The 27,481-nt window shown below is 39.6% G+C and overlaps 1 protein-coding gene across 3 annotated transcripts in view; it reads left to right on the forward strand.

Annotated features, from left to right (window-relative positions):
• Positions 1 to 27,481, forward strand: part of map2 (microtubule-associated protein 2) — a 109,711-nt gene that overhangs the window by 30,919 nt on the left and 51,311 nt on the right. For all 3 annotated transcript variants that reach the window (XM_036004668.1, XM_036004669.1, XM_036004671.1), the window contains exons 2-3: positions 12,009 to 12,062; positions 26,057 to 26,193. The gene's annotated coding sequence lies outside the window, so the exon portion shown is untranslated. The remainder of the gene's footprint in view (positions 1 to 12,008; positions 12,063 to 26,056; positions 26,194 to 27,481) is intronic.

Genomic DNA, 27,481 nt, shown 5'->3' on the forward strand with positions numbered 1-27,481 from the left:
AACAATAGATGCGACTCTGAAACCCTCCTTTGAAGCATTTCCTCATTACTCCTAGTGGAGGAGTGAGAATCACAGATGGTAATCTGATGACCATTGCCTTTTTTCACCATCTCTGGCCTAGTCTACACATACACAGGTATTTTGCAAAAAAGGGTTTTTGCCTTCTTCGTTCTAAAAAAATCCTGTTCACACAAGCACTGTTTAAGAAAACTCTCCATCCAAATAAAAATGCAAAAGCACAATTGAAGAGATGCACATGGCTCCTTTTTCTCCACAGCCATCAGGCTTTTCAAAACTTCAGCCAATAGAGGGGGCTCATGACCCGGGCTTCTCTCTTCTCTCTCTCTTCTCTCTTCTCTCTCTCTCTCTCTCTCTCTCTCTCTCTCTCTCTCTATCTATCTATCTATCTATCTATATATATATATATGTGTGTATGTATACAGTATCTCACAAAAGTGAGTACACCCCTCACATTTTAGTAAATATTTCATTATATCTTTTAATGGGACAACACTGAAGAAATTACACTTTGCTACAATGTAAAGCAGGGGTCTCAAACTCAATTTACCTGGGGGCCGTTCGAGGTAGAGTGTGGGTCAGGCTAGGCCGCGTTAAGTATTCAACAAAAGTATTCTTTGTTTGCTTTCTTAAATAAATCTTGTTGCCTCAATAGACATTTTTTAAGACCCGGTTCTTTCTCTCATCTCCCTGGTATTTTGTATACTCCTCAGCATGTCTAGTTGCGTAATGACGTCTGATGTCATATTCCTTGTACACCGCAACTTTCTCTGTGCATATGAGACATGTAGGGGTGCTCCGTCTCCCACTTTCACTGAAATTGCCTGTGCTCGTCGCCAACCTTTCTCTTCACGGCACGTTTTGAGAGAGACATGACTGGAACTGGGTGATGGCATATATTTTCCGTCACTCTGGAACACGTTTCAACCAAGTGACTAACGTTGATACTTCCCCAGGTACTTCACGGTTGGCTAGCTTGACAACCGTTGTTGTTGTTAACGCCGCAGTCACGAGACTAGTTATGGTAGCCCGTAAGTGCTAAACAAATAAAATAAAAGCGTGGCAAGCGCGGCACACGCAACGACTTAGCAAAAAGGTGCGTTTCAGAACAATGCGCGGGCTGCACTGACACTAAACTTTGATGTCAAGTAGGGGGGCCACAAAGTATCAGCCCACGGGCCTCAATTGGCCCCCAGGCCGCAAGTTTGAGACCCCTGATGTAAAGTATTAAGTGCACAGCTTGTGTAACAGTGTAAATGTGCTGTCCCCTCAAAATAACTCAACACACAGCCATTAATGTCTAAACCGCTGGCAACAAAAGTGAGTATACCCCTATGTTAAATTCCCATAGAGTCAGGCAGATTTTTATTTTTAAAGGCCAGTTATTTCATGGATCCAGGATACTATGCATCCTGATGAAGTTTCCTTGGCCTTTGGAATTAAAATAGCCCCACATCATCACATGCCCTTCACCATACCTAGAGACTGGCATTGGGGTACTTTCCATAAAATCATCTCTCAATGCAAATCAAACCAGCTGATTATGGCTAACCGACATAAAACCATGAAAAACTGATTAAGCCCTGGGTCCTGTACACACAATAACCTCTTCACAGCCAAACAGCTTTTTGATTGAGAGTGGTGATAGCCACCTGCTTTTGTGCCAATATTAAATATCATAAAATAGAAAGACACAACTCCATTTAAAATAGTAAAATGAATGTGATGAAAGTTATTGCCTATAGTAATTGGTGCCACAATAACTCAAACTGTATCATGTCCATTGTGTCAGAGATAGACCTCTCTGATGGATATAGCTGTATTTTCAAGCTATTATATTATAATTAGCATCTACACACTAATTAAGACACCATCTAATTGAAACTAATTAACAAACGCTCTTATTAAAACAACATCATCACAGTGATAGTAGTTATTTTCAATGTGGTCCGTGCGTGTGCTCCAGCTGAACAATTCAAGGCAGCATCTCTCAAACCCCACCCAGCTGAAGAGCAACTGATGTGGCTTCAGAACCAACCACAGAGGCCTGGGAGCAGCCAACTAGCTGGCTTCTTGTGCTTCACCTTTTCCAACATCCAGGCAGTCACATGGAAACACACATGCACACAAACTGTAGAACAGAGGCAACTGTACAGACCAAGAGGCATATACTGTTTGTGGCTGTGATTCGGAGAATCCATGCATGAAAACACTCAGGATTCAGTTTGGACTTGAGTTTGTTTAACCATTACAGTGTTGCTCCTTATAACACCAGCATGGAGACAGATACCCCAGTAAAAGGAAAAGTTGTAGACAAAATTTTACAAAAAAACTTCAGTTATACTGGCACGTGGCACCGTGGCGCGGGCCTCCGTAGATAGCGAGCGCGCTACGAGCACAAGCTACTTTCCATTAGGCCGTTTTTTAGCTTAGACAAAGCAACAAAAAAAAGCAGAGAATACTATGGCGACCATAAACCTAGCTTAACTGTTTCCCTGGTAACACCTGAAGGTTTGACTAAAACCAGGAACAAGCATTCCCATCACATAATGTACTTATGAAATGCAAACATTGTTCACTGCTCCAGTAAATAGTACAGACCTTGGATACAACTTACCACGCTTGGCAACGGAAGATATTTTTAGTCCATTAAGGTAGCTATCCAGCTATGTCATTGTCCCCAAATCAGTATAAAGACTGTCACGAACAAATGATCCGCCATGTGTACTGTAGGACGCAGCCTGAAGTAGAGAGTTGAACAGCGAACGGAATGAGATATGATCTCCGTGAAACAAAGTACATTCAGAGGGGCAGTGTAACTTACTTCTTGCAGCTTGTGTGTTAGCGTGTAAATGAGGCACTAAAGCACTACAGTCAGTTTTGGAAATAACGTGTACATTTTCTTTTTCTTTTAATGTAGCACATTCATTTTGAACGGTAAACAGTCAGTTTCACCGGAACTCGTTTAGTAGGTGTCCTATTTCACTTTTTAATGGACACCCTGCAACCAATCAGAATTGAGTATTCACCTAGACCATGGTATAATATAACTTGTAGAATTGTGAACCAAGCCCATCACAAGTATTCAGTGATATTTAGAATGTCATTCAATACCTGCCAAGTTGCTAATAACTTGTCATTGTTACTGTCTTTCTTTATACATTGCCTCTTGTACACATTCTCTCCCTTTATTTATGACCTGATCTAAAATTGGTGCATATTTCACACAAAAACAGGAGAGCTTGCCTTGACACCTCCTTTACATCACTTAGCACAGCACAGGTATGTGTTTGTTTTCATGGGCGCGAATTACACTGGCAGGCATACGTCAGTCTAACAACCTGAGGAATATTACTATATATACTTCATCAAGGTCGGTATGGATTTTTGAAGGCACATATTGTTGAACAGAAGGTACAGTCAGTTAATCTCACAATTCTTTACTCGATTAGGCTAACCGATGAATTGCTTTGCCAATGAAATATCTGAAAAAAAGCCTAAAACAGTGGTCCGAGGTGAGGTCTTGAAATGTCTTGTCTTGTCCAGACAACATCCCAAAGCCAAAAGATATTCAAAGGACGGAACAGACAAAAGCAGCAGTTTGGCATGTTTGCTTGAAAAATGACTCAAACAATGAATCAATTATCAAAATTGTTGCAGACTAACTGTTTTGTTGATTAACTAATTAATTAATGGACCAATTTTTTTCAGTCAGTTATTTCAGTTTGGTGTCATTACAATACCAACATCTGACTCATCTTTATGCTTCTGCCTTGCTTTGGTTCTTTTCATACTTAGATCCCCCAATGTGACATCATGACTTTGCGTAAACATACACGCCACTTTCCTAAAGCCAAGAGGCGTGTTATCTGTAAGCATTTTCAGCTGTCCGCGTGTATGTCTACGTTGTATACAGCTGACTGCAGTCTGCAACGTCTTTCTAAAGCCACATGGCGTGTGTGGGTTGGGTTGAAAAGAAAAAACGGTTTGGATTAGGAAAAGAAGAACGGGGTTGGGTTTAGGAAAAGAGATCCTCCAGATCCTCTTTTCAGCTGGTCTCTGTTTTAGCTACAGAGTGAGACCTCTTTTCTTCTTCTTCTTCTGTACTATCTTTGATTGCACTGCACATGCCCAGTAGCTCAGATGTAGATCATGTCAGCTAGCTAGCTCCATAGACAGTAAAAGAAAGGCTGTTTCTACAACTTTGGTCAGTTACAAGGCAGGATTAGCTGGGAGACTTCTAAATGAGGTCGCACATGTAAGTAGTTCTTTTGTAGATTATGGTGAACTTGTGTGTGTTGTAGTAGTGCTTTGCTATTGAGAACGAGGTAGCATGCTAGCGTTAGCATGCTAGTGTTAGCCATAGCGTTAGCATGCTAACGCTACGAGCTAATGTTGCGGTTAGCCTGCTCGTTTCGGCTTGTGACGTCACAAGCCGTGCCAATTTTGACCAGCTCACCCAGAGACTGAAGGCAGGACACATTCAGAAACCGTATCTCACTCTAAACAGCATGGGTGGATTTTTTTCAAAGTTTGTATGTGTGTGGAAGCACCAGAGACACAACATAACACCCCAAATCCCAGAAAAAGTGATTTTTTCATAATATGGGCACTTTAAATCTAATCTCATCATATCAAAGTTTAATTCTATGAGTTTCTTTTCGATGAATAAACCTGTCCCAAGTAGAAGATAATTTTATTTTCTTCCAGGTTGACAAATACCTAACTGTCATCAACTCACTAACGCCACAATAACAAACCTGACGTTTGGCATTAAGTATATCACCAGCTTATTTTAGTCTCCAAGACAACTTCTGATTTCCTTTGTCATAACTCGTGTTTGACTCTCTGGGCTTTGGCTTGATGTTGAATTACAAGTAATTTCATAGCTAGGAGGTCCCTACAAGGGCAGAATCTGTGTAATAGGAGAATCATGTACAGAAAAATAAAAATGCTGATAAACAAATGTGTTACGCTGCATTTGCAACTTCACGCATCAGATTCTGTTAGATTTTTCAAAACACCAGACTATCAGTATAACTGCAAGTAGATAAGTGGATAACTGAAGCACCGTCAGAAAATACGTATTCCTTTTTTTTTTTTTATAAATACAACTATTTCACTTTTTTTTTCTTTTTTAACAAACACTTTAATTTTGGTTGTGATAACTGTCTGCTGTTAGGTCATAAAGGCAGCGATGCCCAGATAGAGCAAGGATTAGACTTTCCTCCATGTTGTTTTGGCTGTTCGGTCCAATCCTGTCAAGCAAAGAGCTCCACTGAGCTCTTCCGGGGTGCTGGTTGGGGCAACAAAAACAGTCTCCCAAAATAGTGGAGCAATGTATACACATGGTGTAATGTTACCGCCATTGCTTCCCTCTATTGGAAATGTACTGTATATATGTGGTTAAAAAAAGAAAGCCCCATAAAGATGTTGCATACTTGTACTTTCAAATGTATTTCTAGGTGTATTCATGTCACCAGAATACTGTTACCACTAATTACTACTGGTGTCATCACAGCATGACTGTACAGTAGATCCAATGTCATCTGGTGGTATCTATTCAACTATTCGGCACTACCTGCTAAAACAAATTAAACATTTTACACAGCAGATGTAATTTCTCTGACACATTGACCAGGTTCAGGGGTTAATCATCAGCTGTGTCATGTGTGGAATCCAGCGACCTTGTCAAACACCATTTGATCAGATTAATAATAGTTTGTGTTTATAACAGCAGGGAAGACAGGAAGCTAAGCAGGACAGCCCGCTGAGGTCTCTGATGACTTGTTAGTCCCCATCCGTCAGGAGTAAAATGCAAAGGGCAATTAAGTTAGAATATACACATGTACTGTTATTTGTATGGATGTTTGCTATAAGCTCCCAAAGAGCATGGTGTGTTGGACGGGTTCATATACCAATAGTGTGGTCTTACAACAGCAAAGCATTAAATTAAATTGACAAGCTTTACTAATGCTTTGTTCTTTTTTTCAAACGTAGCCTTCGGAAAACTGTCCAGCATGACATTCCACTCTTGAGAGAATTTGCTTGTTGGAACCACTTCACATTAAGGGTAAAAGGTTACTAATTTCAAGACATTTTAAATGATGATGGAAATTCAGACAGACACTGTGCGATAATGGTGCAAAGCCCTAGGAACTGTTGTGTTCCTGAAAAGCTGTCTTCATTTTGAACAGATACAGAGTGGCATTAGTCTGATGAAGCTGTGAAACAAGCAATGAATAATCAACTAACAATTTGAGCTCTAGAACAAATTGATAATGCTGATAAAAACATTTTAGAAAAAATCTTCTTGGGGACAACAAATACAGTGGGTATAGAAAAGAATCACCCCCCTTTAAAATAATCACATTTTGTTGATTTGCAGCCTGAAATGAAAACGGACAAAAACTATTTTGGTTTTGTTCAGCTGTATTTACAACTTATAACATCCAAATGAAAGATATAATATAAAAAAATTACAAATTAAAAAACAGAATCACTGAGTTGGAAAAAGAATCACTCCCAAATGACTTGTAAACCCAATCAGGTGTAGTTAATCACCTTCTCAATAACACACAAAGCCAACTGACTTTCAACTGTGATCAGCTGTGGTCATCTTGATTAGCTCAGCATGAAACAAGCTTTTCCTGAAGCATTTCAGTCCTTGGTAGTGCAACTGAAGAAAACAATCAACTATGGGTGGCAAGGCATTGTCAAAAGATCTCCGGGATAAAGTTATGGACAGGCACAAAAATTGCAAAGGCTTTATCAGTGCCTAGAAGCACAGTGAAGTCTATTATTAAGAAGTGGAAGGTATTTGGTACAACACAGACCCTCCCTGGGTCAGGACGTCGCTCCAAACTGGATGAAAGAGCCAGGAGGAAACTGGTCAGAGAGGCTACCAAGAGGCTTACAGCAACTCTGAAGCAGTTGCAGGAATTCATGACAAAGAGTGGTCATTGTGTGCATGTGACAACAATATTACAAATTCTCCACAAATGTGGCTTGTATGGGAGGGTTGCAAGAAAAAAGCCACTCCTCAAGAAAGGCCACATGCAGTCACGACTGAGCTTTGCCAAAACGCACCTTGAAGATTCAAAGGCCACGTGGAAAAAGGTGTTATGGTCAGATGAGACTAAAATTGAAATATTTGGCCTCAACGCCAAACGATATGTCTGGCGAAAATGCAATACAGCTCAGCATCCAAATAGCACCATTCCTACAGTAAAGCATGGAGGTGATAATATCATGTTATGGGGTTGTTTCTCTGCAGCAGGGACTGGAGCACTTGTCAGGATAGAAGGAAAAATGGATGGGGCAAAATACTGTCAAATTCTTGAGGAAAATCTGCTGTTCTCTGCCAGAAAGTTGTCAATGGGAAGAAGATTTGCCTTCCAACATGACAATGACCCAAAGCACACAGCAAAACTGACCACACAGTGGTTGAAGGAGAAAAAGGTGAATGTCCTTGCATGGCCTAGTCAGAGCCCAGACTTAAACCCCATTGAAAATCTGTGGAATGCCTTGAAGACAGCAGTCCACATACGGTCACCATCAAATTTAACTGAACTTGAGCAGTTCTGCAAAGAAGAGTGGTCAAATATTGCAACGTCTAGATGTGCAAAGTTAGTAGAGACATATCCCAACAGACTAAAGACTGTAATTAAAGCAAAAGGTGGTTCAACAAAATACTGAAACAAGGGGGTGATCCTTTTTCCAACTCAGTGATTATGTTTTTTTATTTTTTTATTTTTTTATGACATGTTGGTGTTATATCTTTCACTTGGATGTTATAAGTTGCACTGAGTAAATACAGCTGAATGAAACAAAAATTGTGTCTGTCTTCATTTCAGGCTGCAAAGCAACAAAATGTGATTATTTTAAAGGGGGGTGATTCTTTTCTATACCCACTATATACCCTGCTCAGATGAAGGAGAAAACCTGCATTCTTCAATCTTTTCTTCACCTCTCTTCCCTGCATCATTCTCTGTATGTTTGAGTTGTGCCTTCTGACAGAACAGATATGTTTCTATTTTAGTGTTACAGCTGTTTACACCAGCAGTGTAATGGCTGGACATAATTAATGCTTTATATACCTGAGACCCACAGTGTTGTTTTGGCTTTTTTATGTGCCCCCCCTGCTGGTCCTATGTGGCATTTCATCTAAACCTATTGTCCTTTCTCTTCAGGGGTACAAGATTGGGAAAGTAGACAACATGTGTTTGGACTGAAAATAGCTCTATGTTAAAAATACTAACTAAAAAAAAACAAGGGGCTGTGTTTGTGTGGGCATGTGGATACCAGGAACCACTGAGAAGACAGAGCAGGGAGTCCAGTTTCAAGACCTTTCCGACACAAAGACAATGCACAGCATTTAGGCTTTGTGTGACATAGATGTTCACAAGTCATTTTTTGGAAGTCCACGTCAAGTCTCAAGTCTTTGAGGGGCATGTTCAAGTCAAGTCTCAAGTCTTTTGCCACGAGTCCAAGTCAAGTCTCAAGTCTCTGGCCATCAGATCTGTCCCTAACACTGTATTGTTAAATCTTATGAATCAAAGCATATCCTGTAGCTACCATCCATACAGTACATTATCAAAATCAGTTGTAGGATAACTTTATGGGGTCTACTGCAATGCAATCTGAAGAAACACAAATTAAGAACTCTGTTTCAATTTAATAACTGTATTTTTCAACATTTTGGTATCTGCAGCAAAGAATGCATATTTGTCTGTTACTAACTGGCTGTAAAGCCCAACCTTATCATGCATTACATTTTTCAGTGTTCAAAGTTTGAGGGAAACATCTGTATTGAAAGTTAATACACCAACCATGGTGCAAACATGTGAGAACTGATACTTTCCGTATTGCTATTTAACAACAACCTGGTGAAATGTTAACCTAAGTCTGTCATATCATATGGATACAACTATAAAGATACAATTTGCCTGTTCCCAGCATTAGCACAACACTTTGCGATGGTTAGCGTGTTACCTGTGACAATATATGCTAAATGTAACGTCTCTTTCACATTAGCAAGTGACTGACCTATCTGGGTGCGTTTTGAGATGCCTGATGAAGTCCGACGTTGTTGATCCGGCATCATTTATCTTGGTGCCACACACCTTGCATGTAGCTGTTCGCTTACTGCCACTGTTTACAAAGTTATTGAAAGCAAAACTAATGACAAAACTTGTGTTAGGACTTGGTGTTGCCATCCTCAATGCATTTTTTGATGTGAGTGCGCGCACATAGGCATAGTGCATGCGTTACATTGCACATTATGGCAAAGGGCAAGGGACATGCAGCTCATCATACGTTTCCCCGTATATGCTCCAGTAAAAGAAAATAGAAATACATGAATGAATTTAGATTTAAAAAGCAATAATTGCATGAAAACAGGTTGTTGACGAGTCTCGAAGCTTGAGTCCGAGTCAGGTCTGAAGTCTTTTGGGTTGAGTCTCAAGTCAAGTCTGAAATTAACTGTTTGTGCGACTTAAGTGCGACTCGAGTCTGAGTCTCAGACTCATTATTACGTTACATTACATTACATGTCATTTAGCTGACGCTTTTATCCAAAGTGACTTACAATTAAGTGCTTTCAACTATGAAGGTTCAAACTCCAGACAACAAGTAGTAAGTGCAAGTACATTAGCTTTAAATAAGCAAAGCTACAAAGAGACATATGAAAGTGCAGGTTTAAGAATTTTATTTTTTTTATTTTTTTATCCGAGGTGTAGTCGGAAGACGTGTTTTTAGCCTTCGTCGGAAGATGTGTAGGCTTTCGGCCATCCTGATATCGATGGGGAGCTCGTTCCACCATTTGGGAGCCAGGACAGTGAACAGTCGGGATTTCATTGAGTGATTAGTTCTCCCTCGCTGTGAGGGGGCAGCAAGCAGTTTGGCTGATGCAGAGCGAAGTGGGCGGGTTGGGGTATATGGTTTGACCATGTCCTGAATGTAAGCTGGGGCTGATCCGTTCGTGGCCCTGTACGTAAGTACTAGTGTCTTGAAGCGGATGCAGGCCGCAATTGGTAACCAGTGAAGAGAGCGGAGGAGCACTGTAGTGTGAGAGAACTTGGGGAGGTTGAAGACAAGCCGAGCTGCTGCGTTCTGAATGAGCTGCAGGGGCCGGACGGCACATGCAGGCAGGCCAATCAGGAGGGAGTTGCAGTAGTCTAGACGTGAGATGACTAGAGCCTGAACCAGAACCTGAGCCGCCTTCTGCGTTAGAAGGGGACGTATCCTTCTGATGTTATGCAGCATGTATCTACACGATCGGGTGGTTGCAGCAATGTTAGCAGTGAAGAAGAGTTGGTCGTCAAGTGTCACACCCAGGTTTCTAGCAGTCTGGGTGGGGACTACCACAGAGTTGTCAGTTGTTATAGCCAGGTCTTGGGTAGGAGAGCCCTTCCTTGGAAGGAAAAGGAGCTCAGTCTTGTCGAGGTTGAGTTTCAGATGGTGTGTAGACATCCAAGAAGAGATGTCAGTCAGACAGGCTGAGATACGTGCTGCTACTTGAGTTTCAGACTCAGGAAAGGAGAGAATTAGTTGGGTGTCATCTGCGTAGCTGTGATAGGCAAAGCCCTGCGACTGAATGACAGACCCGAGAGAGTTGGTGTACAGAGAAAAGAGGAGGGGACCCAGGACTGATCCCTGAGGAACCCCAGTTTTGACTCGAGTCCCCATCTCTGTTGTGTGATGACTTGTGATGAAGAATGAGTTTGCAAGCATTCAAGATGAGGTTTTCCCAGAGGTTAATGTCCTCGCTGTTTACAACAATGTGATGAGTTCAATGAAAGGACCTTAGTTGGGCTTTACCTGAATTAACATTTGTCCAAGTCGACTCTGAGTCAGCAGTTTGGGGGAGGGGGGATATCTATAGATGTATTTTTTTTTTTTTTTTATAAATTCCTGAAATTATTACTGATTATTTTCTTCAATACAGCTTACCTACGAATATGACAAATATATTATCCATGGCTGCTGCCCGACAACACACAACTATACAGGAACAGCTTACATGTCAAGTCTCACATTTTAGTGCCCTAGACCCAAGTATTGATGCTGCTCCTCCACAGTGAGTTTAGCCATTTGTTTGTCAGTTTGGGTGGTTTTGGCGCCTGGCAACAATACTCCCAAGGTGTAAGGGTTAATTCAGGATATGATAGAGCGATAGAGTCTCAGCTTTCCCTGGAGTGCGACTATCTTACCCTAACCCTCAGGATTAATAAGAGAAAAATTGTCCGAATTGATCATGGGTCACTGAGTATTGTAAATGTTTGCTCATTATTTTTGACATGGATGATTTATGTAGGCTATTACTCATTCAGTGCCATTTAAATTTACATGAACTCATTGCACTCTTGCTGAAATACCCACAGTGGCCTGCAATGTCTACAAGTATTAGTATGTTCAGACTGTGTTGCTGTTGGACTAAAGCCAACTAGTGTGTCTCTGCTCTTGTGTATCTGTTAAATGGAGCTGCATGGTTTTGTCTACCCTTTCATGAAGCTTTCAACTGTGTGTGTTTGAGGTGAAGAGAAGCATCTTAGATGTTGTGGATGCTGTTGAATAGATGCTGCACATGTGGCATCAACAAGCACACACACATACACTGGTAAGCTCTCCCTTTCTTGCTGTCACTTTATCTCTTCCTCTGTCTCTCCTGTGTACTCTGCTATTCACAGCTAGGCGATAACACAGGGCTTCCTTTAGATCCACAACTGATTGGAAACCACTCTCAGTCATACTCTCTCACCTCAGCTCCGCTTCTAGCTAGCTCACGTCTCCCTCTACCCCTTACTTTCCATCTGTCTCGAAGATATACAGACAGTGTGTGTTTGTGTGTGTATGTGTGTGTGTTAACCAAGGTGCCACCTGCCACTGCACTCCCAAAGTACTGGCAGCCAAATCTAATCTCTCTCCCTCTCTCTCTCTCTCCATCCCCCTCACTACTGTTCTTTCCCCTTATCCTCTCACCCTTTTAGGTCTCGGATGTTAGCTTTTCTTCTGAGCCACGGACAACATCCATATCTAGCCAGGTGAGTCTCTCAATATCTCCCCCTCTCTCTTTGTTTTGGCATTTCACCCTCTGTCCCTCTCTCTCTTTCCTCCATATGCCTTTGGGTGCTACTGCAAAGATGCTGCGTCACCGTGCCGGTTTCATATAGACGCAATTGTAATTTTACTGTAGGAGATAAAAAACAGATGCATCTCTCTTTTGTCCCGTCTGCTTTTCTGTCTATCGCTGTCACCTTATCATGCTGGGGGATGTGTGTGTGTGTGTGTGTGTATGTTTATTTTAATAATCCAAAACCCCAAGCATATGCATTTCTATTTTACATTGGTATACTCATTTTTGTCGAGTGTGAACGTGTGAAAACATCAGGCTTTATTAGTGTGTGTGTGTGTGTGTGTGTGTGTGTGTGTGTGTGTGTGTGTGTGTGTGTGTGTGTGTGTGTGTGTGTGTGTGTGTGTGTGTGTGTGTGTGTGTGTGTGTGTGTGTGTGTGTGTGTACGTACATGTCTAGACACTCCAGACAGTTATTCTGTTGAGCAGTTTCATTTTATCATGGTTCAGTTGCAGAGTGGAAAGCGACAGTAGCCTGACTATTGAGACACTGTAGATTCACTTTTGTCCAAAATATATTTCTGGTGTCTAGTCTGGTCACCTCTCTGCCAATTGGAAGTGACAAATGAAAACGGTGAAGTACAAATTGTCCAGCAGACCATCCAGAGAAAGACTATCAACCTTAGATCTTTTGCCTTTTGATATGTCGTGCCTTTATTTTTACAAAATAAGCAAGTAATCTTCTTTGGACTAAAATGTAATTAACCATTTTTATTTTTAGATTAACCCTAGCCCTGTAATGTGAAAGGGGTGCTGATACTGCCGAGAATTAAGATCTAACTCCACAGTTTTCTGCAGACCATTGTTTTGGTTTGCTGGTCCATATGGTTGAGCGGCTATGGCTGTCATCAACTGCCCCCCTGTAAAACTATAAACTCACACAAGTTAATTACATTTTCTCTGACCAGCATGAAATGGTGGGGAGGCAAATGCAAATCAATGGATGCGAGCCAAATGACATTTAGAAAAAAAAAAATCTTAGGAGTTGTTGGCCTGCTGGGTGTGTGTAGGTGAGGTTATGCTAGTGTTTGCTGATGCGTTTGCACTTGATTTATTTTGAAACTTGATATAGTACCCAGTATGTTGACCGAAGCATTGAGAACACTGTAAGTCTACAGACAGTTTATTAAAAGGATAGTTTAGAAAGACAGTAGCTCCCAAGACGGCGGCCGCCTGTATACGAGAACGCGACTGTCTTTATAATCTATCTTTTTAATAAACTGTCTGTACACTTACAATGTTCTCAATGCTTTGGTTAACATTTAGGGACCCTCATTATGCTACCGTTGCAGTGTGGTAATATTTTGAGCCTTTTTAGTGGTACAAATAGCGATTTGTTTTTACTTTCCTGTGCCCCGAATACTAGCATTGTAAGCTAATCAGCGGTCCGCGCTAGCTTCTTTCAAGCTAAAAACACATTCGATTAGCATGAAAACGTGTCCCAGAGAGCGATCGAGTGGGTACACATCTGTTATTAACATTCGTTTTGTGCCCGAATTGTCTTTAAGCTCTTTTTTCCTGTTAAGTTCGTGGCTCTCACGACCGACTGCTGGGCTGTCCCTCACAGCGGAGAGCTATGTGATACATGCCACTATATCAATGAGGACTGGCCGGTTAAATCGACCGTCCTACACACAGAGTATGCCATGCAGACACACAGCTGACAACCTTGCAGCTAAGCAGGCTCAGACATACATTCCGCTGTGGACTTGAGGTTCCATTATTCGGAAACTAGCTGCATGTGTCCACGACAATGCACGTAACATCGTGGCTGCGCCACCGGTACAAGTCTGCAGCTATCCGTGGAAACTGAACGCGGAAAATATGTCCGAGCATCCTGGACGGGTGAACTGGGACTCAGTTTGCTGCTTTCCGGTTAAGAGTAAATAATTGGTAACAAGGGTTGGCTGCCGTTTAGAAGAAGTAAAAAAACTAAATTAGCATCCCTAGTTATTTTTTTTATATTGGCATTGTATCAAATGACTCACTTACCTAAAGGGTTACAGATGCTAAAAGTAAAAAAATAATGTTGGCTTGTGTTGTGCTCTGGTGCTGTGATTCCTGAAATTGAAATTACTGGGATATCCTAGTAGGCATTTGGCTGCAGTTGTTTTAAAAAACAGAATATCAAGGGTAACTGATTTTTAAATACTGTATTGGTCCGAATATAAGATCGCTGTGTCTCTCTATGTTTCAGGCCCTGGCATGAGCTAGCTGTGAGGGACGGTGACTCGCTTCAGTTAGGAGGGCAACACGCGTTTTACTCGTTTTGTGTTGTTGGCGACATCTGTTGTTGTGGGTGTATTAACATAAACAGTCTAGACCCCAAATATAAGAGGAACCCAAGTTTTGTACGTATTTCCAGAAAGAAAAAAACGTCTTATATTCGGACCAATACGGTACTTACATTTCCCCTAGTTGCTACTATTGTGGTGGTGTTTTGAGCCATTAGTTTTGGTAATATGATTCAGCAAAAGAAAGCAGATTGATAATAACTTAATATGCAATTTGTGCGGTAACTACCTTTTTTCTCATCGCTCCCTGTCATAAATATACTGTTGCAATTAGCTAGCATTGGTAAAAATAAAAAAAGGTTGATGGCGTGAGAGTTCTTTTGGGGGTGGTAGGGGAGATAAAAGGCCTAACAAGTGATTTATAATACAACATTGTCAATATAAAAGCAGTCCTCTGTGCAAGAAGTCCAAAAAAATCCATGCTCTAAGCAGTTTGCTCATCACTGACAGCACGTTAATGAGGCTTTCCTTATATTTAATTTACTTTTTAGATGGCCCTAACTGACTACAGCTGACAGTATTAACTGGCAGTTTTTCATACAAATATTCATAACTCTACATTAGATATTGATCATTCAGCTCCTTTGTATACTATGGTGCCCTTCACCCCCACCAACTCTTTTGCTCTTGCTCCCTCCCTTTTACACACACACACACACACACACACACACACACACACACACACACACACACACATACACACACACCTAGCAGGGCGCTGTTTGTCATGTTTCAACAACAATGTGTACATTCCAACACAATGAAAATATCTGATGTTAAAACATGTAAGCCGTCCCTCCGTCTCTCTCTCCCCTGCTGTCTTCATGAGGGAAAATGTTAGTGGCATTACCCAGCAGGTCTATTGACCTTCTCCTGTTTTTTTAGCCTCTCTTTCCTCCTTTCTGCCTCACCCCTCCATCACACTGCTGCCTGAACCAGAAAGGCAGGCGCTCTTGACCCAGCTACATCATAGCCATTTCTCCAATTCCTTTATCAGCTATTCGATCCATTACAAATTACAAGCCACTGAAAATAGGGAGGATATACACTCACCTAAAGGATTATTAGGAACACCTGTAAGATTTCTTGTTAATGCAATTATCTTATCAACCAATAACACGGCAGCTGCTTCAATGCATTTAGTGGTGTCGTCCAGGTCTAGACAATCTCCTGAACTCAAACTGAACGTCAGAATGGGAACGAAAGGTGATCTAAACCACTTTGAGCGTGGCATGGTTGTTGGTGCCAGACAGGCTGGTCTGAGTATTTCACAATCTGCTCAGTTACTGGGATTTTCACGCACAACCATTTCTAGGGTTTACAAAAAGTGGTCTGAAAAAGAAAAAACATCCAGTATGCGGCAGTCCTCTGGGTGAAAATGCCTTGTTGATGCTAGAGGTCAGAGGAGAATGGGCCAACTGATTCAAGCTGATAGAAGATCAACTTTGACTCAAATAACCACTCGTTACAACCAAGGTATGCAGCAAAGCATTTGTGAAGCCACAACACACACAACCTTGAGGCGGATGGGCAACACCAGCAGAAGACCCCACCGGGTACCACTCATCTCCACTAAAAATAGGAAAATGAGCCTAAAATTTGCACGAGCTCACCAAAATTGGACAGTTGAAGACTGTAAAAATGTTTCCTTGTCTGATGAGTCTCGATTTCTGTTGAGACATTCAGATGGTAGAGTCAGAATTTGGCGTAAACAGAATGAGAACATAGATCCATCATGCCTTGTTACCACTGGGAAGGCTGGTGGTGGTGGTGGTGTAATGGTGTGGGGGACCCCTTTCGCCTTCAGAACTGCCTTAATTCTTTGTGTCATTGATTCATCAAGGTGCTGGAAGCATTCTTTAGAAATGTTGGCCCATATTGATAGGATAGGGTCAAACACGGTATTAGTATGGTGTTCCTAATAATCCTTTAGGTGAGTGTATATCATTTGTACATTTCATACACAGTACTTTTTATGAATATCAAGGATCTACCACACACACAAACATCGCTATTTACTATATGCGAAACATCAGCCTCCAACAAATTATATTTGCCTTAAGTCCTGGACATAAATCTTTGGAGAAACACTTCTCCCAGCATCTTAGAACTAAGAAACCGTCACCTTGTTTTTAGTGTTGTATTAAACCAAATCTATTTCTTTGTGCATACAAAATAACAGCTTAAATAAGAAAATTGTTATTGATTATTATATTTCTTTGTGTCATGAAAGTGTCAGGTGATGTTATATTATTCAACAAGACCACATTAAAAATGTAAGCAGTGTGAGGGTGAAAATTGCTATCAAGTTTTGAATTATTAAAAAATAAACACAAATCATGAGCTAGTTCACTTCATTTATTATTTCCAACCTCCTATAACATTCTTTCAATATTGCTATGAGGACTTGGAGCATGTCTTGTAGGTTTAGTGACTTAACATTCTTTTATGTAATTTATAACATCAGAATAATATTTCATAGTATTTCTACATTTCTTTGTGTAAGAGGTCCTATTTAGGTTTCATGTGACTTATATCCTTTCTGCGGTTTGAATGTTAAATGTAGTTGTATTTTTGAGTAATAGTCCCAATAAAAAGGCAAAAGAGAGTGAGACAGTCATAACCATATGTTGTCCGATGGCAGTTACTGTAGACTGTACATGTAGAGAGAGAGAGTGTGTGTTAGTAATGTTCATGTTGTCAGCCACTGCAGCAGTGATGTAATGGCCCAGACTCCCCCCACTCCTTAGGCTAGACATTCATTTTCTTTCCTTCTGTCTGTCTCTCTCTCTCTTCTTGACCACATCTCCTCTGCATCTCTTTTCATCTCTTTGTCTCTTGTTTCGTTTTCATCTCACTCGGCTACCCGACTGCTATTCGGTGTCCTTTGCTCTTTTTGGTGTCAAGGCACTCAGATATTGACAAGAATTGTTATGAAATATACACACATGAAAGCAACTGTTTTCTGCATGCAATATTTGCAGATATATATATATATATATATATATATATATATATTTGTCTCAACCAAGAGCTTGATAAGTATGACTGTATAGAAACAATACAAACCAAATAATAACGTGAGCAACATGTTTTTCATTTTTTTTTTTTGAAAACCCAAAAGAGCTCAGTTTCTTGTAGACTGAGGCTGGATCCTGTCTATAAACTCCTGATCAGATTTGTTTAGGAACTAAGTACGTACTTATTTACACTCTTCTATCCCTGTGATGTCCTGAAAGGCAGAGTGGTATGCTGTGGCTATACAGGATGTCGGTTTTGATAGTTTTTGGATGAATTCTTGAGATTGCTCTGTCCCCATAAGTGATGTATAACTCAGTCAATGACAGCTGTGGCGATAAAGGCCCCTCACAGAATAATTTGAAAGATGCTTTAATCAGATGAGAACACTATGTCCGTAATCACATTGAATTGATTAAAACTTAATGAGACATTTTTTTTAATGTTATCTTAATGTACTCGCTTGCTGAAAGTTAGATGAGACCATCAACATTACTCTCCTGTCTGTCTTAAATAGGAAGCTACAGCCAGGAGATGGTTAGCTTAGTTTAGCATAAAGACTGAAAGCAGGAGGAAACAGCTAGCCTGATTCTGTCCAAATAATGAAAAATTGTTGTTCTGCTATGCTATGCTAACCACCCCCCTTTGTCTTAGTTTCATATTTAGCGGACAGACATTAGAGTGGTATCTATCTTCTCATCTAACTCTCAGAAAGAAAGCCAATAAGCACATTTCTCTGTTGTGTCTTAAAGGGTTTTTCAAGAACAAATGTCTAGATTTTGAATACTTTTGTACAAGAAAATGTTTTAATTTAGAGATACTGAATAGTAACAGGTTTGATTGGGATACACTACAGTTAAACGTTCTCTCATAATAAGTTACATTTACTTACTTATATACACGCTTCACTGATGGTAGTTACTAGAACTTAAAAGAGGGGCAATCAATTGAGAGCTTTTTTTCACCTCCACTTCCTTTTCCTCTATAATATTCATATTCCGCTCATGCTTCTTTGAGACTGGGTCATGAACAATAGCTGAAATTACAAGGAGCGTATATATGGATGGCGTAATGTGCTTTGAAGTACAGACAGTTATGTCTCATTGTTGGACTGTATTGTCCAAGTTTGATAGACTGAATTATTGAAACTTAAGTTGAATAGTTCTGTACTAAGCCTGTGTGGAATCTGCCTTAACATAAAGAGATACAGCAGTTCATACTGGCAGTGCTTACAATCAACTCATGCCCTGCTTAAATTGAATAACAGTTCTTTATTTTATTTCATTAATTATTTGTCCCTCAACACAATTCAGCCAAAAATGCCAACTGGTGTGAGCGAGGTGGCAAATGGCTTTGAAATTGGGATTCTAAAATCCCAACGTACCCAATGCCATTTTACACAGAATTCAAGGAAGGATCTATTCTCATCTTGCACATACAATTTTACTACTACTAAAATACTTACTTAATAAAACATTGTTTGATTAAAGCTTAAAGTTGCTATAGTTGTACGCGCACACACACGCACACACACACACACACACACACACACACACACACACACACACACACACACACACACACACACATTTCTGGTAGGCTGATACATGAGAGGCTAATGGAGAAGAATACTCACTTTGCCCAGCTGTAATTCTGATAAAAAATTCTATTGAATAGCACACATTTTTTTCATTTTAGGTATCAATTACATTTTGGTATTACTTTTTGCATGCTGTCACATAGACATGGTAAGGAATATCTTGAAATAAATGAGGGGGATTACTGTCTATTTAACTAGAAGTTCCACGTATGCAGTTATTACTTGTGGGGAAATCTAATCTCCTTGCTCTGAGGTAACTCAAGATGTTTTCTTTTGCTTTCTGTCATTAGTTTCTTTTCATCTTCAATTGTACTTTGAAGTTCCTGGATCTCACCGATGACAAAATGATGGAGGTTTTTCGTATCTCTTCAAGAAATGTGGGTATTGTCATCTGCCCTTAAAACAGTGTGGTCTATACCTACACATTAGAGGTGAAGTTGGCTTGATAGTACATTCTATGAGCAACACATCCATCAAATAAAACAGAATATGTTGTTTGTCCATGCCAAATGCAAAAACGTATGTAGTTTTTGGGGAACTGAAACAACTGATGTTGTCCTTCTTCTTGGAAGGACCGTCTCCAGGTGAGAGTTTTATTGCAGCATCATACAGGCAGAAATGAAGGCCTTAGCTTGCAGAGCACACACTCATTAAAAAGTAAAGCTTTACATAACCATATAATCAAACCATCTAGGAACCCCTTTACACTTAAAATATTCTGAATCATCCAAAGATGAGTCAAAACCTTTTTTTTTTAGGCCTTGAGGAATCAGCACATATATTTTAACTCCTCACACTGGTCCAGTCACATAGCAAATACATGAGCTCCTTGCATTTTCTAAGTAGAAAAGAGCTCGGTCACCTGCAGCACACAAACATGCACAGAGACACACACATCACCCCCTGCAGACTGCATTAAATATGGGCTGACAGGTGGCTGCTGGATGTGCAGTCCCAGGAGACAGAGCAAAGCACTTTCATTTTGTGTGTGTGTGTGTGTGTGTGTGTGTGTGTGTGTGTGTGTGTGTGTGTGTGTGTGTGTGTGTGTGTGTGTGTGTGCGTGTGTGTGAGTGTGTGTGTGTGTGTGTGTGTGTGTGTGTGTGTGTGTGTGTGTGTGTGTGTGTGTGTGTGTGTGTGTGTGTGTGTGTGTGTGTGTGTGTGTGTGTGTTTGTATGATCTGTGTATGTTTGTTAGAGATTCAGGGTTGCATAAGAAATGAGCAGAAAGGACCTTCATACTGGGGGAGGACAGCATAGCTTGGAAAGATATGTCCAAAACATTTCTCATACACTTTATTTCTCTCTAGTCTGTGTGTGTGTATGTGTTTGTATCTCTGTGTGTGTTTCCTATAGTGAAGTCATATTTGTGAATTAGTTTTCAATGACATGGCATCTGCTGTGACATCACTGATGGGGTGTGGCCACATAATTAACATGCTAAAAAGTACTGTGCAGATTACTTGCCTGCTTATAGCACACCTTCTAGTGGCATAAAACAGACATATAATGTTATAATTACATTTCACAACCATCATAGGATTATTTGACAATAGCATAAATGGACACACTATTTTACCAAGTTTGACACATTTTGTATTAGTTTAGATGAGTAAAATAACCCAATATCACTTTGTTGCCCTTTAGTAACATGGCTGAACAATTGAGGGTTAGAGTTATGTTGGGCCTAATGATTGGCCAGTTATAAAAAAAGTTTTTTTTTATAAGTTTGAATTGAGCAGAGGTTATCAGAGTTGAAGTCTCTGTATCTGCTGAATGTGTGAATAGGCACCCAGTCTTAAGGAAGCATGAGTGGAATACGAATATTATAGCGGACAGATATTATAGAATCAAAGGAAGCTCTTAAATTATTCCCCCTCTTTAAGCAACTTAATAAGGTTATATGTCATTGTTATGTTTTCATCTTGTTCTGATGTCCCTAATTGGCCAAAAAGGTTCATTATTAATACAAAATAGTTGATTCAGTGGATAAAATAGTTTTATCCAAAGATAAATTTAATTTAAATAAAAGTAGAACATTAGCACAAAAAAAAAAAAAAATAACAATATCAATCTGGAGGTTTGTTCTGTGATAACTCACAGCAGAATGGATGCAGCCTCTTGCTGGTACTTCAGGAATATTGTGGTATGATGGTACCAACCAGTCAAATCACTGCACTAGTCAGTGGACCTCTAGTTAAGATGTTTAATGTAGCATTTAGCTAAGATACTTCTGCCCTGCTGCCCTGGAGAGGGGAAGTGATAGAGTCCTCTGGTGGAAGAGATAAATAACTGTAATTCTCCATGTCCATCTCCACCTGTCAGTTTAAAGTATGAAGTAGTATAATAACTGTATTTCAAGCATGGCCACTTTTAATGTATTTCAGTCCGTATTTACTTTGCTTATTTCTCTTCAGCTGAAGACTGTGTTTTTTAATAATTGAGTTCAAAACCCCTGTAATTTAAATAATTATGGTGATATTGATATGTAATCATTTTTCACATGTGATCAGTGAAGGTATAAATGAAAATGCTTCTCTGTTAGAAAGACGCATAGCTCAACACTTTATTTTATGGTCTCCGGGCATACAATTTGTTTAATGGTGTTAAAATAAGATTATTTACCGGTATGTGTTATAGACATATAGAGTATGGTTTAATTTTAATGTGACATTTATCACTTCTTATCAAGACAATTGTGGATTTTAAGTAGGGAAACAAATGTTTTATTTCTGTGAAGACATCTGCCAGTTGCAGTCTGCACACACCTGGAGAGCTCGGCCAAGGATGCCGTCAGGTCCAGTGCCTTGTCTGGATTAATTCTCTTAAAAGATCTGCCCCAATATGCCCTCAATATTATTAGTGGGCAGGGGTCCTGGGCCTTTTGTATCTCCTCGGGAGTTGTTCTCAAAGCGTAGAAGATGTTCAGTTCATCTGGGAAAGATGCAAACAAATGTAAGGATGAAATGATTAATCCACGCAGGGCACCTGGACCTGATGGCATCCCTGGCTGAGCTCTCAAGGTGTATTGCTATTTAAACGAGAATGCACCAACAAGGTGCCCCTTCTACACCAAGACCATTACTCTTTTTTCCAATTTTCAGGTTTCCCACTTATTTATGCTGCAACTTAAAAGAAAGAACATAATTCTTAAAAATAAAACCTGTATACAGTTCCTCGTATTTTCAGATTTATTTTATTCAAATGAACACTGGCAGAATTCCTCGTCTGCTGGATATCTCTGTCGTGATTAAAGAAACAGAAATAATAGTTGAATTGATCTATTATCTGATTGATGGTTGACCAACTGGCAATCACGGAACGTACCGGGAATTAGTCTGACAACGATTTAGCCTCTGGGGGTAACACCCAATATTTCGGAGTTTCCGGTGTAGCCAGAGGATATTCAGGCCAATACTTCCTCTTTTGTGCCTGGTCCGATTAGCAATTAAGATGTGAGAATAGTGTTGGAGTTGAGAGATGACATCTCTTATAAACGGATATTCACACATGAATGCAGATTTTTTTTTAAAGGCTATCAAAACCTAAATCGTCGTTAGATGATAGCCTATGGGTTTCGATATTGCATTTCGGCCACTGCCTTCTGCCGCAAACGTGATTGGTCATTACTTCAAATGGAAACCAGAACGCTTCCCATACCAAAATCTTTGCCGTAGCCTAAAGATTCATATGCAGATATCTGTTATAGAGATTAACCAACTGGTAACTCCTGCCAACTACAGATCAACTCAAGATGAAAGGTGCAAAAGTGAAAATGACAACCCTGGTGGTTTAAACACACAATATCATTTAGTCCCATGATGCTTTGCAAAGGCTGTAATGACAGTTGTGGACAAACTGGTGAATGTGGCTACCAGAGACTGGCCATGGCTTCAGAGCTTCACCAGACCTACTTCTGGTTTCTGTCTGCGTTCTGCTGCTTTGTCACCACAGTTCAAATTTGTATCTACTCAAGAATTTTTTTATTATATCATATATAAGTATGAGTCATTTCGCTTCAAGGCTCTTCATTTGCATTTTTATTGGAAACTCTTGACCATACATAATTGAAGTTACATGGGTTGATCATGTAGGGCAGCGTGGTACAGTTCACAATGAGCTTTAACACACTCTTTATGCAGACTTTTCTGGAATTCTTTGGCTATATAGTCTTCACTGGGTGATTCATTTTTATGACTTTTCATGCCACATATATTTATAGTCCTATAAAAACAAAGCACTGTTTTTTTTTCTCTGAAAATATTTTTCTTTCTCAAAAAGTGATTAAGAAAAAAGCTGAAATGCTAAATTCACCATTGAGTGCCATAAAGTATCATAATAAGGTGCAGAGATGTGCCTTCTGCCTGAGGTGTGTTGTCTCCTGGTGTAAAGTGCTGTGTGGGAACCCAACTGCATATTTACACAGAGAACATACAGGCCTATCCAAGGTCCTTGTCTGATGTATGACTCACTTGTGACCCTCAGCTGTTGTCACACCGAGGCAATGAATAAAAATGTGTCTTCTGCTTCTGTAAACATTGTAGCTTTCCAAGCTCTGAGGCTTTGGCTTTCTTCTCCACAGGCTGGCATTGATTTCTGCTCTTACTATTCTCTGTAAAGTACGACAATAGAATGGACTGAGTTAAGATGGTTCTTGATACTAGAGAAAAGTTTTTCATATTGCTAAATTTGTTGTATTCAAAGTAGGCTATAGCTTTTCTTTCAGCATTTATCAAAAAGACACTATTTGTCATTTGAAGTATATTTGAAGTTTTGCACATTTTGCTGTAGATATAAATCTGCTACTTTACCCGGATCTCCAATTCAAAAAGATTTAGAGACAGAATGAATGAAATGAAACCAAATGGCAGTTCTGTCTGATCATCATGCCACTGCTGCACTTTTTTAATCAAGTATATTAGCAACCCAGTTGTACATCAACGTTTTATTACTCTTTTTTGGGAAGCAGATACTGGCAAATGTATTAATAAACCCATGATGGGGTGATACAGTTGGGGAGCAAGACATTGTACAAGAAAGCTACAGTAGTGGTCCTGGAAAGAAAAAGTTTGTTGAAATAAAGCTGGTCTTCACAATAAGTTCAAAGAGTGTGAAAAGTGGTAGAAATATTGAGCTTTAGAGGTGTTTGTAGGCATTTTATCCAGAGCCAGGCCAGTTGTTTCCAGTCTTTATTCTGAACTAATCTGATCAGCATCTGGCTTTAGCCTCATGCTTAACAGACAGATATGAGAGTAGCATCGATCTTCTCATCTAACTCTCTGCAAGATAGCAGAAACGCGTTTTTCCTGAAATGTCGAATCATTCCTTCAGTTGTTAAGATGTGTACTTTTGGTTATGCAAAACAAATGAAAAAACATTATTTAATTTGCAGTTTCGATAAATGTTTTTACGTCGAATTAAGGAAAACATTAATGATTTGTTTTTTTCAGACAAGTTGTCTTTCTGCCATTACAGTATAGCCTCTCTGTCTGAACCAGTCCATGCATTAGGTGATTGCATTGGACAAGTACAGCGGTAATTACAAGACGCGTCTGAGTATGCATACAGGCTAAAGACAAGACTGAAAAATGCTTAGTGAAATGAGATTACATCTTCTGGCAAAAGTAGAGATAAAAAAAAGGATTTTTACACTACTCAGGAAACCTTGTAAACTGTAGACAAGTGTCTATCTGTCTGAGAGTTTCTATACAAATTCTATACACAAATTGAAATGTTAAGATGCCTGAAACTAATCTGCTTAAAAGCTTGATATTTGTCGTCTTATTATTTTACATATTGGCAAGCGAGCAACACTTTCATCTCTCAAACATTCAAATAATTTCAAATTATATCAAGTACAATGTTCTATATATAATGATCTACTTGCAGCCATCAGTGTTGCTTAAGGGAAAATATACTTTTGAATGCTGAACGGAGCTGTAGCAAGAGCTCAGCAAGTCTTAACATTAGTAGTAAAGCAGAACAACTGTTAGTTGTAGCCTCCAGGTATTCCTTCATTTTGTGCCTGCAGGTGATCCAAATAATCACCCCATCTGAGCCAGTAGTCATAAAATACTCACTGTAAAACATACAACATAAAAGCATAAACAATCATGAAATATGGATCCTGTGATCAAAAGTAGGATATTGGTGGCTGTGATTAGAAACATATAGAGAGCTGCAAATGTATCTAAGTAGAGAAAAAAAACAAAGTGAGCATGAAATTAATTCTGTAAATATTCAACACTACCTTTTATAAAGTTTATATAATTTTTTATTGTGTCACTGAGGTGTTAATTCAGCTCTATGGTGATTTGACATGTACTAGTTTGTGGTGTAGTGGGTTTGCAGATGTTGTTATAAGGTATATATAAGGTACTTTGTGCCCATCTTTCTTTTTTTCATTCAATTAATCACCATGCATCCATCTGGGTTCAGTATGCAAACAACAAATGGTTGTAAAAAACTGCACAAATAGTACTTTTTATGCAAAGTATCTCTACAGCAGATGATTGGTTATTATGACCATTTATACTCAGTTGCCAGTTTATTAGGTACACCCATCTTAAACTAATACAACAGTGGTGTGCTAAATTCTACTTATGAAGGTCATAATGTTCAGGTTTTGTTTAAGAGAGATGTTGATATACCTTAAAGGTTATTTTGGAGGCTGCAGTCTGTGGTGCTGTTGAATAACATTGTGTTTTACTGTTTTTTTCTGCCTCATCTGCGTGGAGTGGCTCACAGAAAGTCATGATAAACTCATTCTCTTCCTCTCCTGTTCATCTCCTCCTTTCAACTTTTATGAAATTGCCTAATTTTTTTTACAATATATGTTATTGTGTAATGCGCTGCTTTTTTTTTGTTGACCTACTGTCTGAATGGGGAATGAAATCATTGGTAATGTCCAGTCTAATATGGATATGTGGAAATATAGGTTAAAATAAAAAACAAGAATCTAAAAATAATAAGCCGATCTGCTTTTTCCTAATCTCCAGGTGTGACAAGGAGGTTGTCCCCCTTGGATTTCAGTATTCTTCTGACAATCTTGACAACAAACCCGTGAGATTTGGAGAGAGGACAGATTTTTCGCATCCCACTTGACTCATTATCCAGTCCCAGATCACCTAACCAGGTAACCAAGGATTCCTGCCATATGTGTTATCAAATGTGGTGGCTGCTTTACAGCTAAATTACTGATCAAATTCATACCAAATGATCCATTGAAAGTACCAACACAAGCTGTTAAATAAATGCATCTCCTGAAAAAAAAAAACCTCACTTTTGACATACTTAGTTGTACGTGAATATTATCTCTCTCTCTCTCTCTCCTGCAAGGCATGTATGACCATGTAAAACAAAAATGTGGAAGTACTCTATTTCATTTTATTTTTCATGTACAGTAGCATTCCCTTGATCTCACTTGTCAGCCAATGGGTAGATGAACATTTACACTTTTTTTCAGAGTTGTATCCCCCTGATGTATATCTATACAGCATATACACTATAATAACTCATTGCTGGCAATATGATGATGAGAAATAAAATATTATGGTGCACCAGGATTGCTGTGGTGGCTCGCCATGCATGAATGATTGAAGCCAAAACCAGTCAAAACCACATACATGTACAGCATTTTTGTAAGGTTGATCAGAACTACATTCATTTATCCTAAACATTTGAGATGTGGTGAATAACTGTCAGAAAGAGAAAAAGGAACATTTGGAACAAGAGAAAGAGAGAGGCAGAAATAATGGCTGTTACCTCCACAGATGAAATGACTGTGTGGGTGGATGTACATGTGAGTGCAGGCTGCTAGAAGCTGTGAGTGGGTAGTGGGTACTGAGTGGGAAGAGAAGAGCTCCTTTATTGAGATGATCAGCACCAAGGCCTGCTGAAAGGCAGTCACGCTTTCATGGCTTCTCTTTTGTTTTCTGCACTTGTACAAAGACAGAGTTCTAGGTAGTGAGGTTGGTTATGGATAGTGGATAGTGTTTTAATGCCTGCCTGCCATCGTCTGTGTACACGTGTATGAGTGAGGTCAGTAGTTGTTTTTCATTCCTATTATTTTCATGCAAAATCGTGATCTATCTAGTTACAAGACTGGACAGAATCATGATAGAATAGACTGAATAGACTGGACAGAAACAGCACATTAGGGGCAGAACATGTATGAAAAACAAGTTTCTAAAAAGCCTTAAAACTGAGGCAACTGATGAATGTAGTGCTGAAGAAGCTATTTGGTAGGAGCAGTGCCCGAAATTAATTTTTCAAAATGGTGGGGGAGTTCCTTCTTTAAATGCTTTACATAGGTGGGATTTATACACTTTGGAGGGGATACTTATGTTACTCGTGAGCTACAGGTGTTACTTGTCCTATTTTTTCCTCAGATTGTATTTCATTGCTCTCTTTGAACTTTTGCC

The sequence above is a fragment of the Sander lucioperca genome, chromosome 8 (genome assembly GCF_008315115.2).
Source record: "Sander lucioperca isolate FBNREF2018 chromosome 8, SLUC_FBN_1.2, whole genome shotgun sequence".
In the NCBI taxonomy this organism is placed as follows: Eukaryota; Metazoa; Chordata; class Actinopteri; order Perciformes; family Percidae; genus Sander; species Sander lucioperca.